The 14,043-nt window shown below is 45.0% G+C and overlaps 1 protein-coding gene and 1 long non-coding RNA gene across 4 annotated transcripts in view; one reads left to right on the top strand and one right to left on the bottom strand.

Moving 5' to 3' along the window:
• Nucleotides 1-14,043, bottom strand: part of STARD13 (StAR related lipid transfer domain containing 13) — a 514,731-nt gene that overhangs the window by 478,985 nt on the left and 21,703 nt on the right. The window lies entirely within an intron of this gene.
• LOC132250239 (uncharacterized) lies at nucleotides 5,604-12,611 on the top strand. Its single transcript, XR_009461896.1, has 2 exons — nucleotides 5,604-5,748; nucleotides 12,073-12,611. It is a non-coding gene; the product is annotated as an uncharacterized LOC132250239 (long non-coding RNA).

Raw genomic sequence — 14,043 nt, 5'->3', positions numbered from 1 at the left:
GCCCAGTTTCAAATGGCAATCCATAGTATCAAAAACATTCTCCCTATTGTGGTCTTCTCTGCAACAGAAAAACTGCTCAGTTACTTTTCCATTGTCCAAAAATGAGAGAAAGCTAAGGCTTGGCATTTTCCTGACTCTACTGGGGGATGCTTTTAGTCTGAAAAGGTTAAAAGCTACTGATCTAAATCCTACTGAAATCAAAAGAAAGACTCCCAATAATTTCACTAAATTTTGCCAAGGTAAAAGGAAGCCTACGTTTATTTGCCAAGGTCATCTAGGAAGCTAGTGACAAAGCCAGAAATATAATCTAGAAGTCCTTAATTTCTGTCTGTTGTCTTTACAGCATGCTATTCATGCATATTATGCTCTGAACCTTAGTTTTCCCATGTTCTCCCTGGCCTCTGTATCTCAGACTCTATAAACAGAGCAGCAATACCAGTTCCCTCCATTTATGCATAATCTGTCACCTAGGCAAATTCCTCTGCTTTTCTAAAAACATTTTTACTTTTGTTGGCTAAAAAGAAAACAAAAATGTTCTGATTAAATAACCTGTTTTACCCAGACAGGAAAATATGTTCTGTTAAAAGATTCCTATAATATGTGCAAGTATTGTTTAAATAACCTTTTCCCCATCTTCTTGGCAATCAGAGGGCTTGAATTCTGATGCAACACATTCATGCTAGAACGTGATTATGCCCCAGAGCTAAAATTCTGAGTGGCATCAGTCCATGGTATCTGATGGTATTTGCCCAAAACATGTCAGGACTCCCCTATAGTGCAAAACACCCCATAAATTCTATGCTTACACAACATTGGTGACCTCATAGTAAAAGCATGCCTTAATGATCAAGCAAGTGGAAATGTTCAGTAAATACACTGAATGTTTTACATTGTTATCAGTGGGTGTTCCCTGGATCTCTTGAGAAACAATCCCAAGATTAATGCAAGGCCAACTGGTGTCAGCCAAATGAAACCTCTAAATGTCTTTTATTAAATTGAAATAGACGGCAATAATTTTTCCCATGTTAAAATTAAGGAAAGCATTTCTTACAGAGAAACAAACCAAAAATGTATCTTTGTGAAGTACAAATAATTTTTTCAGTAATTTTAGTCAGGGAATTTTAAGTCGCTTCACTTTTTATATTCAATAAGAGAAAAAGAATATACAATGGAGAAAATATACTCAACAAAGAAGCATTTCAATACAGACTCTGAGGCCACATCCAGATGAGTGCAGACTTTTGTTTCCCAGGGGACAAATAGCAGTGGCACAAGGTGTGCTGCTGCTACTTGTCCCTGGGAACAGTTATTGCATGCGTGGTCTGGAGTGCGACAGATTATCCTGGATGGAGTATGAGAGGCTGGGGCCAGCAACTATGCTGGCCCCAGAAGCCTTACCTTGGGTTCTGGGGGCTTCCCAGGGCTGCAGCCATGGTGCTACTGCAGCTGGGAGATTAACCAGCAGCCAGAGTGTGGCCCTGGCCAGCCAGACTCTGGTTCTGGGCAGCACACACTGCAGCCATGTGTACTGTCCTGTTTTTTTGGCATGAGTTTTTTTACCCCAGGATTTCCCAGGGTCAAAAGCCGCCAATATGCTGTAAGGTAGAAGCATGGGAAATGCCTGCACATGCAGTGTGTGGCACTACAGACAAGTCTGCAACGCCACATACCGCACATCCATGCTCATCTGGATGCAGCCTAAGGGTGCCTGCACACATGCTCCAACGTGTTCTAATTAGAACGCATCAGAGCTGACTCTAGTATATAGCGTCTATAATAGAATCTAGTCACATATGCTCCACATTCTAATTAGAATGCTCTAGCATGGCCACAGCATTCTGTATAAATCTCCACAGGTTTAAAAATGGCTGTTGGGGTGCATTAACTAAAGCTTGTGGAATAAGCTTTAGTTAGAGATACAGGACCTCCACTTAACCCAGGAGGTGCACAGTCCTACCAGGGGGAATGCCCCGCTGGACCTGGTCCTGGCCACAGGCGATGACCTGGTGAGGGGACTCCAGGTCCTTGACCACCTGGGCGATAGCGATCATCACTTGCTGGAATTCACCATCCAGCACAGGGTGTCAAGGGCCTGCAGCAAGGCAGTAGCCCTTGACTTTAAGAGGGACAACTTCAATGAGCTGAGGAGATTAGTGGAAGAGGCACTAAGGTCCTAGAGAGTAGGGGAACTGGCTGCCCAAGATGAGTGGTCATTCCTTAAGGAGACGATACTCAGAGCCCAAGGGGTGACAATCCCAACAAGAAGCAAAGGGGGCAAGAGTGCCCAAAAGCCCCCCTGGCTCACCAACAGCATTCGTGAATTCCTGATTGCCAAAAAGGAGGGGTACACCCAGTGCAAGGGAGGGGATATCACATACTGCCACCGCTTGGGTCTGTAAGGGGGCTATTAGGAAAGCTAAGGCAGATACGGAACTAGGGCTAGCATTAAGGATAACAAAAAGTCCTTTTTTAAACACATAGGGAGAATGAAGAAGGCCCCGGGTAATGTGGGGCCCCTGCAGGATATGCTTGGCAATCTGGTGGTTGCACCAGAGGAGAAAGCAGACCTCTTTAAGAATTTCTTCACCTCTATTTTCTTGTGCAGGGACCAGGACTCCCCTACCGAGATTCAGGACGGACTCGGGAGAAACTTCGCCAAGCCAAGGGTCGGGGAGGACTGGGTTAGAGAACTTCTGGAGGAGCTGGACGTGTTCAAATCAGCAGGTCCAGATGCTCTCCACCCCAGGGTGTTGAGGGAATTGGCAGGGGTTATAGCAGGGCCCCTGGCATGGCTTTATGAGCATTTGTGGTGCTCTGGCCAGGTGCCAGACGACTGGAAGAGGGCCAATATGGTCCACATCTTTAAAAGGAAGAGGGAGGATCGGGGCAACTATAGGCCTGTTAGTCTTACTTCAATCCTGGGGAAGCTCTTTGAGAAGATTATCAAGGAGCACATCTGTGATAGGCCAACAGCAGGGATGATGCTCAAGGGCAACCAGCACAGTTTCATTAGGGGCAGGTCCTGTCAGACCAACCTGATTGCCTTCTACGATCAGGTCACAAAATCATTGGATGCAGGTGTCGCAGTGGATGTAGTCTTTCTGGACTTCAGGAAGGCCTTTAACACTGTCTCCCACCCCATTCTCATTAAAAAGCTAGGTGACTGTGGCATTGATGCCTACACAGTCAGATGGATTGTAAATTGGCTGAGGGGTTCGTACTGAGAGAGTGGTGGTGGATGGGTCATTTTCGACCTGGAGGGAAGTGGGCAGTGGGGTCCCCCAGGGCTCGGTCCTTGGGCCCGCACTGTTCAATTTCTTTATTAGCGACTTGGACGATGAGGCGAAGAGCAGCCTGTTTAAATTTGTAGACAACACCAAGATTTGGGGGCACGCTAGAAGGGAAGGACAGATTACAGCAGGACCTGGACAGGTTACAGGGGTGGGCAAATGAAAATAGGATGGTATTCAATACTGACAAGTGCAGGGTACTGCACTTGGGCAGTAGGAACCAGCAGCATACCTATAGGCTGGGGAACTCCCTTCTCGAAAGCACAGCGGCAGAAAGAGATCTTGGAGTCATTATTGACTCCAAGATGAACATGGGCCGACAATGCGAGAACACGGTCAGTAGGGCTAACTGCACCTTGTCGTGTATCCACAGATGCATCTCGAGCAGGGCCAAGGAGGTGATCCTCCCCCTCTATGCAACACTGGTCAGGCCGCAGCTGGAGTACTGTATCCAGTTCTGGGCGCCGCACTTCAGGAGGGATGTGGACAGCATTGAGAGAGTCCAAAGGAGGGCCACTCGCATGATCCAGGGACAGCAGGGCAGACCCTATGAGGAGAGGCTAAGGGACCTTGACCTGTTCAGCCTTCACAACAGAAGGCTGAGGGAGGACCTGGTGGCCGTCTATAAACTTACTAGGGGGGACCAGTGGGGAATGGGAGAGACCTTGTTCCCCCAAGCACCTCCTGGAGTAACAAGGAATAATGGCTATAAGTTGCTAGAGAGTAGGTTTAGACTAGACAGTAGAAGGCACAACTTCACAGTCAAGGCGGCTAGGATCTGGAACCAACTTCCAAGGGAAGTGGTGATGGCTCCTACCCTGGGGGTCTTTAAGAGGAGGCTTGACATTTACCTGGCTGGGGTCATTTGAGCCCAGTTTTCTCTCCTGCCCAGGGTAGGGGGTTGGACTAGAAGATCTACAAGGTCCCTTCTGACCCTACATCTATGAATCTATGAATAAAGCATCCCACAGCCATTTTTAAATGTGTGGAGCTTAATACATGTGATGCTGTGCCATTTTAATTAGAGCAGGTCTCCAGGAACTACTCTAATTAAAACGCTGCTCCCCTCCTCCCCATTCCTGAGCACATGAAGAGGCAAATCTCCTAAGAAAATGCTGTCAAAACTTCTTTAAAAGAGCCTTTCAGTCATAACAAAGACATTCAACAGTGGCACCCCTTTCAACAATCCAATATCTACCAATTAATTCCTCCTAAAAAAAATTTATGTCAAGCAGTGTGTGACCTCCACAATAGGAGGTGTGCCAGAGCCTCCATGAAGTCCACTAAGAACTTTGTTACCTATGGTATATTGTTTTGACATGAAGACATTTCTTTCTATGCTGATGGGCAGCAATATAAAACCAAACCAGACAAAAAGGAAAGGTAAGAATGGAAGTGGTAAGAATACCTGTGATATATTTTACATTTTTGCATTCCTTCTCTTTATCTTCTCCCCTCCCCGTAAGAAACCCAAGTAGGTATTTGCAGTGTTTACGTTTGTACACATTTGCTTTACCACTTGAACAGCAATATATGCTTCTGTACGCACACTGCGCTCCATTAGGGTTTGCCTGCATTGATCCAATGGTACAACTAAGGTGCAAAGGGGAAAATGTTAAAACATCCCTGTCACAAGTATCATTCAGAGCTCTACCTTTCCTTTACATCCCTACTATGAGTTAGGCACTTGTCCTACAAACACTTAGGGGAGAATCCTATTTTACTTCATGCAGTTTCCCAGCTGTGTGACTACCATTTTTGGCACTTATGCAAAGTTTACAATCCTATTTCATGCACTGTGTGGGTGTACAAGCATCCATGCAGCTATTTAGCACGTGCAGGAGGCTATATTTTGACTTGGCAGATGCATGACTCCATACTCACATACCTGAACATAAGTCCTAAAATTGTGGCCTGGCAAAAACCAGGAAGAGAAGCACCCCCCCCCCCCCATGTTTTAGCCCAATAGTTGAGGTAGACATTATCCAGTCCCTTCTCTAGCCCTCCTCCTGATGTAGAGCTACTGCATCTGGCATTTAGTATTCATTGGATAAAAGTAAAGAAATGTCTGCCCCACTATGAGGAAGGGTCCCAAGCAATAGGTTCTCCTACTGGGAACCCAGGGCCTGCTTCCATCCAAAGCAGTAGCCACATCATTGAACCACAAGCCTTCTCACCAAATTTCCTCCTCTTGGTCCTAGGTGTCTCTCTCTTGGCTGCCCAGAGGGCCAGCTTCAGTGAGAAGGCTGGACTAGCAAGTCCTTAACCTGTAGGAGTCCAGCGGGTAATATAATGCTGAAGGACAACCAGCATAGGTTCGTAGCAGGTAGATCCTGCCTGACTAACCCTGTTTCTTTTTATGACCAGGTCACTAAATGCTTAGACGCAGGAGTCGAGGTAGATGTCATCTACTTTACTTTTGGACTACTACTTGGACTTTAAGAAGGCCTTCAACATGGTATCCCATCCTATCTCATAAACAAATTGAATGGCTGTGCCATAGACAATTAAACAGTCATGTGGGTGGCAAATTGGCTTAAGGGTTGTATCCAGAGGGTGGTGGTGGATGGGTCAGTATCAACCTGGAAAGATGTGGGCAGTGGGGTCAGGCTCAGTCCTTGGGCCGGTGCTGTTCAATATCTTCATCAGTGACCTGGATGAGGGCGTGGAAAGCACTCTGTCCAAATGACATATGAGTCATCAATGTGACAAAGTAATTAGCAGGGCTAACCACACATTGTCATACATTAGTAGGTGCATCACAAACAAGTCCAGGGAAGTGATGCTTTCCCTTTATGCGGCACTGGTCAGGCTGCAGCTGGAGTACTGCATCCAATTCTGGGTACTGCAATTCAAGAGGGATGTGGACAACCTTGAGAGGGTCCAGAGGAGGGCCACTTGTATGGCCTGCAGGGAAGGCCCTATGAGGAAAGGCTGAGGGACCTGGATCTTTTCAGCCTCCGCAAGAGAAGGTTGAGCAGGGATCTTGTGGCAGTATACAAATTCACCGGGGAGGGGCAGCAGGGAATAGGAGATGCTCTGTGTACCAGAGCACCCTTTGGAATAACCAGAAACAATGGCCACAAGCTGATAGAGAGTAGATTTAGGTTGGACATCAGAAGGAACTTCTTCATGGTTAGGGTTGCCAGAATCTGGAACAGGCTTCCAAGAGAGGTGGTGCTCTCCCCTATCTTGGGGTTCTTCAAGAAGAGACTGGACAAGCACCTGGCAGGGGTCACATGACCCCAGCACTTTTTTCTGCCACTGGCAGGGGGTGGGATTTGATGATCCTTTCCAACCCTAGCATCCATGTAGCCTAGTTGTTAGTGGTACACTATTGATTAGTACACTAGGTTGGACAGTTGGAAAAATGCAGGTTTAAGTCCCTTTCTGGGAGGGGGTCCTCAGAGCTGAATCTTCTGCTTCTTAGGTAAGTGCCCTAACCATTTGAGCTCTATTGGGGTAAAACAAGGGAGGTCCCTCTCCCTTCAGCATTTAACACTCAGTAGTTGGGGGGCTTTTGCTATATAGAATGCTATAATTTACATTCATGCAGCGTGTCTATGTAGTGAACCATGCATGGCCTGGCTAGAGCACAGCCTACCGAGATTCTGCTCTGAGACACTTGTTGAACCCTAAGCACCTGATTAACCCTACCACAGCCAAAAAGGTTAAGCATATGCAATCTTACCTGCAAAGAAAGATGGGGGGGAAGGGGTTAGTACAGACTGGGTGCATCTATATGTTCAATTAATTCAAAGCAATAAACTGGCACTTATTGCGCTGGAGTTTATTGCTCCTGGGCATGCCATTTGAATGTGCACCCAGGAACACAGCACATTGAGCTAGGTTGGAGAAGCCCCAGCTGACTGGGTGGGTCAGTCTACCAGCCTGGGGCTGTTCTGACCCAGCTCAACACGCTGTGCAGGGGCTGGCTGAGGCAGGAGGGTGCACCAGTGTAGGGCTAGCCAGCAATCAGCCCCCACACTGAAGCATCTTCGTGCCTCACCCGGCCATGTCAGCATCTCCATGTGTGCTGCTGTAGAATAAAAAACTCTGTAGCAAGATAGTACTTGTCGTACAAGTACTATTCGTCTTTGGAGTTTATTAATTTACTCCAGCCTAATAGCCCTGCACATGTAGATGCCAAGATGTTTACTGCAGAGTTAATTAGTCTACTCTGCAGTAAGCGTCTCGTGTAGATGCTCTTGCTGTCTCTTAAACTAACCTGCAAGAAGTTGAAAACTATGTACTCATCCAACATAGATTTCCTGCAGTGTTTGGCTGGCACTCCTCCAGAAGCATTGACTGAAAAACACTTTCCCAAATGATTCACAGGCACAAACTAAAGATCATAAACAAAACAACCACAGAGGAAAGATTTGCTCTAGACTGTACTTAACTGGTAGTTTAGGATTATAGATAGTCAACCTGAAGGGTGATTGTACAGGTATAATCATGTTTTAGGTGGTGGTAAAAATGATTCATTACAAATGCATGTATATTTGCCACATTACTAAGCAACAAGCTGCACACTACTACCTCTTCTGCCTCCAGAGCATTACTTATATTATATTTTCTGCAGCATAACACCAGGTTTGATACAGCTCAAACAATCAGTAAGAATTGAATAGGTAATATCCAGTTGTGAAGGCATCAAAAATGCACATATTCTGTATTTTAGGAGGACATTGTATTCTGCAGAATGATTAGTCTCTATTGATTTAAATACAGACCTTTAAATCAGACCACATTTTTTTCTTAAGTCTACAGCCTGAAAACATGGAACAATAGCAACCAGTAGCATCAATCCCTTTTTTCTTGCTGAGATAATACATTCAAAGCTTTAACTTTAAATAGTTATGGCTGCATTCTCAGCAGAGCTCAGCACCAGAGCAATTTCCATTGTTCTCAGAAAGAGCTGCAGGGTACTAGCATCTTTTGAAAATCCTCCCAGTAAGGGTCAATCCTGCTACCATTGGGCTGATTTGTATAGCAACAGTTTAAGGGATTACCTAATAAGCCACAACTCAGTGTGAATCAGGATGGCAAAATACAGTACTTTATTCATAACTGCCAGTTCCTGCTAGTGCTACACTGTTCAGAACTTAACATTTTTAATCATTAGGATACTAGCCTGGGACATCATAACCCCCACTCAAATCTTTGCTATGCCAAGGCCTTTATGTGTGACCTTAGGCAAGGCATTTAGGGTCAGATTTTCAATGGTATTTAGATGCCTAAAGCCTCAGAAAATCATCTCAAGGGATTTTTAAAAGTACCTAAGAAAGTTCAGAGCTTATCATGACTTTCAGTAGATGTCTAACTTTTGTAGTTATTGGCACATCTACACAAGACATTTACTGCGCAGCTACCTAATTAGCTCCACCGTAAACGTGTTGTAGCAGGGCACGGGGGGTGTGCCTGCTCCTTTAATGGAGCAAGCAGCCTGAGAGGCTCCTTGCAGGTTGCACAGGGAGCTAATAAGCAAGGATCCTGGTTTACTCTGATAAACAAAAAATCCCCAGTTTTCAGTTTAAAAAATGTAACCCAAAATCTGCATTTTTCCATGGTGTTTCATTTTAATCATGGAAAAAATATGGAGTTTGGGTTACTTTCTTAAATCTGAAAATTGAGGATTTTTTTTTTATCAGAAAAAACCAGGATCCTACTAATAAGAGACTCACTTGACTGGAAGTGGGCTCAGGCTGGAACTATATAAGCCCAGAGCCTGAACCAGTCAGGCAGCCTCTGCCTGACAGCCACAAAGCAAGGAGCCCCTGGCAGCAGAGCAGCAGCTGGGCTCCTGAAGGGCCTTGGACATATCTAAACAATTTTGCAGGCCTGGGGATAGAGGCAAGTTCCCCGGCCAGAGAAAGAAAACGTTTTATAGGCAAATAGTCTTTGTGTTGTGTTAAACCCCTAGAAGGTTTGAGGTGTCTGCCAGAGGGTTTGCATGTGGGACCAGGGGTCTGAGGGCCCAACAGGGCTGGGGCTAGCAAGGTAGTCTCTCCCTGGCGGCCATTGGATGAAGAGCTCCGGGCAGCAGTACTCCTGAAAGGATTGATATGTTACCTGTGGAGCCCCAGCAAGACTCAGGGAACTCAAGAGGTTAGCCCAGCACTGGAAGGTATACCAGCACTAGAAGAGAGGAAGGGATTACCCTCTGACAGGGGCAGCAGGCTGCTTCCCCTTTATGCTCATGTTATAGCCCAGTGGCCTGTTGTTTACGTTGCAGTTATACCAATGGTTTGTGGTGGGACTGTAGAGGCAGTATACAGAGGTCCCATTGGTGCCCGTAGGGCACATGGTCACTTTGAACCCTGCCAGGGGAAGGCTCAAGGGACGGTTGAGCTCAGAGTGAGCAGAGAGCGAAGGTACAGAGCCAGACAGAGCCCAGAGGCCTGGTACCAGAGAGGGGTAGAACCAGACAGGGTCCAGAGGCCCAGCAGACAGGGGACAGGGGCCCAATGCCAGAAAGGGCCAAAAAAGACCTAGTGCTTCAAAACCAGGTCTGATACAGTAGGCCCAGGCTAGAAAGTAGAACTGAGAGGAAAGGGGCAGCAGCCAAGGAGGCCAAAGCCCAACAAGAGATCAACATTACAATAATACTCATGAGGCTTGGGGCATGGTGTAGGGGAGGATTGAAGCCACACTATTAGCCCCTAAGCTTTTAGGTGCTCTGTGGGGCATAGGCAACAAGAGCGATCCAGCAAGGGGCCTGGGATGAGAGTGGCTGAGCGAGGGGCCTGAGGCCTAGGAATAGTGTAGTGAGACTGGTAGGATGCCAAGGAAACCCGATGAAGGTCCAATTAGGCTCGGTCTCATGTGAAGGCCTGTGGGCAGTTATATTCTATAATTGCTGATGCACTGAGAGCACTGCCTATCATACTGATTAATACGGTCTCAGTATTTCTTTGCACTCCTCCATCTGTCTCTGTATCTTGTTTCATTTTATACTTAGGTTGTAAGCTCTTTGGGGCAAGGATCACTTAATATTAATATAAGTATTAAATGCTTATTTATATCTTTACACACTTAAATCCCATTGAAAATGTGGCCCCTAATCTCTTTGTGCTTTAATTTTATATCTGTAAAATGGAGACATTAGTACATCTGTAAAATGGAGACATTTCTTATATCTTACTGGGTTCTGAGGGTAAAGACAAAAAAGATTGTCTGGCATGCAGTAATGGACCACATCAGTAACTCACATCAGTGGACCCTATGACCAATGCTAGTCCATGTTCTTCCAAAAGGAGCTCTGAAATTACAGTGGAAAAGAGTTTAAAAACTCAATTAGAACAAAAACTATTCTGCACTGAGAATTGTATGGACAGTTCTTTGTGTCTATAATGAGCCCTACTGGACTCCACAGGTGTGCAGAATCTGCCTGCATCTTTCTTGATGCTGGATTATGGCTTAAATTACTGCCTATTTATTTTTCTGATTTACAATTTTCTCAGCAAATGTAGGGATTGTTTTTGTTTAACACAATTTTCTTCAACTGGGGGATGGTACATGGAATATAGCTGGCACATGATAAATTGTAATGGATTGGTAATGTGCGTAAAAAGCTCTATTAAAATAAATGGAAAATCCATTAATCCCATTACAGACAATGCCAAAGACAAAATCTCCCATGGCTGCACACACATACACAAGCCAGAGCTCCACATGCCCAGGTACACTCTTCACTTTGCCAATTTATCCAGTTCTCCATCAGTGAATAATTGCATTGTTTTAATCTAATTCCATCCATTCTCTGAGATGAGTAATTTATAAATATGAAGTGGTAGGAATGTATGCACAAGAGAAGAACCATACACATCCAGTTATAGAGATTTATGTTCCAAGATTCTGATTTATATATTTATTTCATTTAATCAGAGTGAGTCTCCATACACTGAAAAAAATGTCAATGCAGAGTAAAAGCGGGTAAGCTAGTATCTAAATTCCTGATATGTATGCATGCACATGGTAAGGAACAGTAGGTTATATCCTGTAATTGCTGATGCACTGAAAGCAATGCCTGTCATACTGATTAATATGGTCTCAGTGTTTCCTTGTGCTCCTCCATCTGTCTCTGTATCTTGTCTCACTTTATACTTAGGTTGTAAGCTCTTTGGGGTAAGGATCACTTTTTTGTTCTGTGTTTGTACAACAGTAGGACAATGGGTTCCAGTGAAGGACTGGGCTCCAAGATAAACCACTAATACAAGTAACAAATAATGGTGATTTCTTTTAGGTCCAACTTTCAAATACCTAACTGCATAGCTTAACAAGAATAATCAGCTTTATATCCAAGTTAACATCCTCCTCTGGTCACTCTCATGGGGGAGGAATTAGGGTGCAATTTATGTACACCCTTACCATATGGAAGTACACTTGCCACAGTGAATGCAGATATAGAGGCTGTCCCACCAGTTGTCGCATCAACTGATTAAACTTCCAGGTCCAAAGGGGAAAAGAACTCTGTATTTAGGGGGGAAAGTATTCAGAGCACATAGATGAAAATGCAAGGAGTTCTCCCTTCCATAGGCATAAATCAGCCCTTTAAACCCACAGTCTCAAGGGAACAACATATGCTATCCATAAAAGTAGATTGTTTATGAAATTGTGTGTTTGTTTAATTCATCAGGGAGTTTGTGACTTGCTCACCATAACTCAGCAAGGTACATAGCTTTCTACATGTTCAGAATTAGAACTGCTTTCCAGAAAGAGAACATGTAGAAAATTCCCAATCTAACCATTAACATTTATCTTAAATATCTATTTACAGTTCCAGAAATGTCTCAACTTATCTGCCAAATCTGAGGATCTGGATGTACAAGGAACACAGAATCAGGCCCTCTGTGAGATACAAGCTCAAATATTGAGAGCTGCATGTAGAGTTCTTTCATGCAACATGTCTGACTCTTTGTGTACCCATATTTCTAAACATTTGCATCATAATACACTGATGTAAAAGGCAGCACAACACTAACATTCATATTAATCTTTATTAAATGATGACCCCAGTTGCAAGGCCTTCTCAAGCACTGAACTTCTGGCATGTGTCTTGTTGCACTTCCCTGGAAGACCAAGAGCATTGAGTCAAATGACAGTTGGTTAACTGTATCTCTAGTGGCTTCAGATGATATGGAAGTGAATTATTTATCCCCTTAAAAACAGTCTGATGCTTCCCTAAAATCAAATTATTTTTGTTGTTAAAGTGTTACACCTTCTTTTATGGAAGAAGTGCATATCTGGCTATGACATGATTCCCTCTAGCTCAGCTTGATCTTCCTCCTCAAAATAAAATAAATGTGTTGCCATGGATCTAAGTTTTTCCTGCAATTTTATTTCATAATGCACAAGTGTTCTTATCTCCTTCTCAAGACATTTAGTTTCAAATTCTGCATACAGTATCTTGCAGAGGACTGGGGAGAGGATCCATAAAAGCATGTAGTTGCATAAAATACCAGTTGGTGGAATTTAGGCACTAAATTCAAAAAAGTAAATCTGTGGCATCTAAGAGTCTGTAGGTATTTACATTTTCACCAATAAAATTAATTAAGGCATCTTTCTCTCAACTAGCCCAAGTTACATGATCCACCTCTTCTTCGATACATTTAGGCCTTGTTACACATTACTTTTAGACTGCTCCTGGAGCGCTTAACCCCTGAATTAACACATTACCACCTGAAACTAGTTTTAAGCACACTTACCCACTCATGGCACACTATTGTGTAGTGTATGTACCCTAGGCTATGTTTTAGTGTAAACACCCACCCAACTCCCTGCCCCGCTAGCCTGGCTCAGGCCCACTGCTTCCCCCACCAAATCCCCATTCACTGTCTCCTGTCCCCACCTGTGGCTACCTGCAGTCTATCTTGGGGGAACAGGCAGGGAAGGGTTAACCTGCTTTCCCAGATGGCACCAGGCTCAGCCTGGAGAAGAGCAGCAGTCTGGCAGTGGCAGTGGCTAGGTAGGCAGGTTAACCCTTCCCTGCCTGCTGCCTGGGACAGACAGTGAAGGAACCACAAGTAAGTGGCAGAGCAGAACGCTGAGTACAGGGGAGGCAGGGAGAGCTGCAGGGTTGGGGGGGAGCTGGGGGAGCCACAGGGGATGGGGAAAACCTGGAATGGGAAAGGGGGAGGGGGGGTTCTTCCCTTTCAGTGCTCCAGGCCCCTGCTGGACTGAACGTGACTGCTCCAAACTTGAGCTAGCACTAGCACTGATCAACATTTGAGAAGCTCACAGTGTTACGTGTCAAGGCCCTTGCAGTGTGGTGACAGAACACCCAAAGCACAGAGGACAGACAAGTAGTGGATAGAGTGGTTCTTAGATGGGCTCTCTCTGAGGAAGCTTCTTCTTCCTATTCCCCAACAGGAGCCATTCTAGCAATGAATGGTTTCTCCAGTCTTTGTCTTTTCCTTGCTTGGTTTTAATTACAGGCAGTACAGACCGGAAGTGGGATACTGAGTGATCAGAAATTAGGTGCAAAAAATTCTGGAACTGTTGTTGGGATACTTTTTGGGCAGCATTTTAGTGTGAGCACTGAAAACGCTGAAAAGTTGACACAGGCTATGGGGATTGGCGAAACTTGATCTCAGACCCAAACACTCAGGATAGCTCCTGAGGTTGGGATTGGACTACTGCTGGAGGATGAGCTAAGGGTTTTTTAGTGTGCATGGCTGCCAGGTTTGAGTGGCCCTGGGAGTAGGACCAAGTAGTGGTATAGGCATCCAAAGTTCTGCTACTGTGCACA

This window comes from Alligator mississippiensis, chromosome 1 (assembly GCF_030867095.1).
Source record: "Alligator mississippiensis isolate rAllMis1 chromosome 1, rAllMis1, whole genome shotgun sequence".
In the NCBI taxonomy this organism is placed as follows: domain Eukaryota; kingdom Metazoa; phylum Chordata; order Crocodylia; family Alligatoridae; genus Alligator; species Alligator mississippiensis.
Note: the sequence above shows the minus strand (reverse complement) of the source record. Positions and strands in the feature narration are given on the sequence as shown.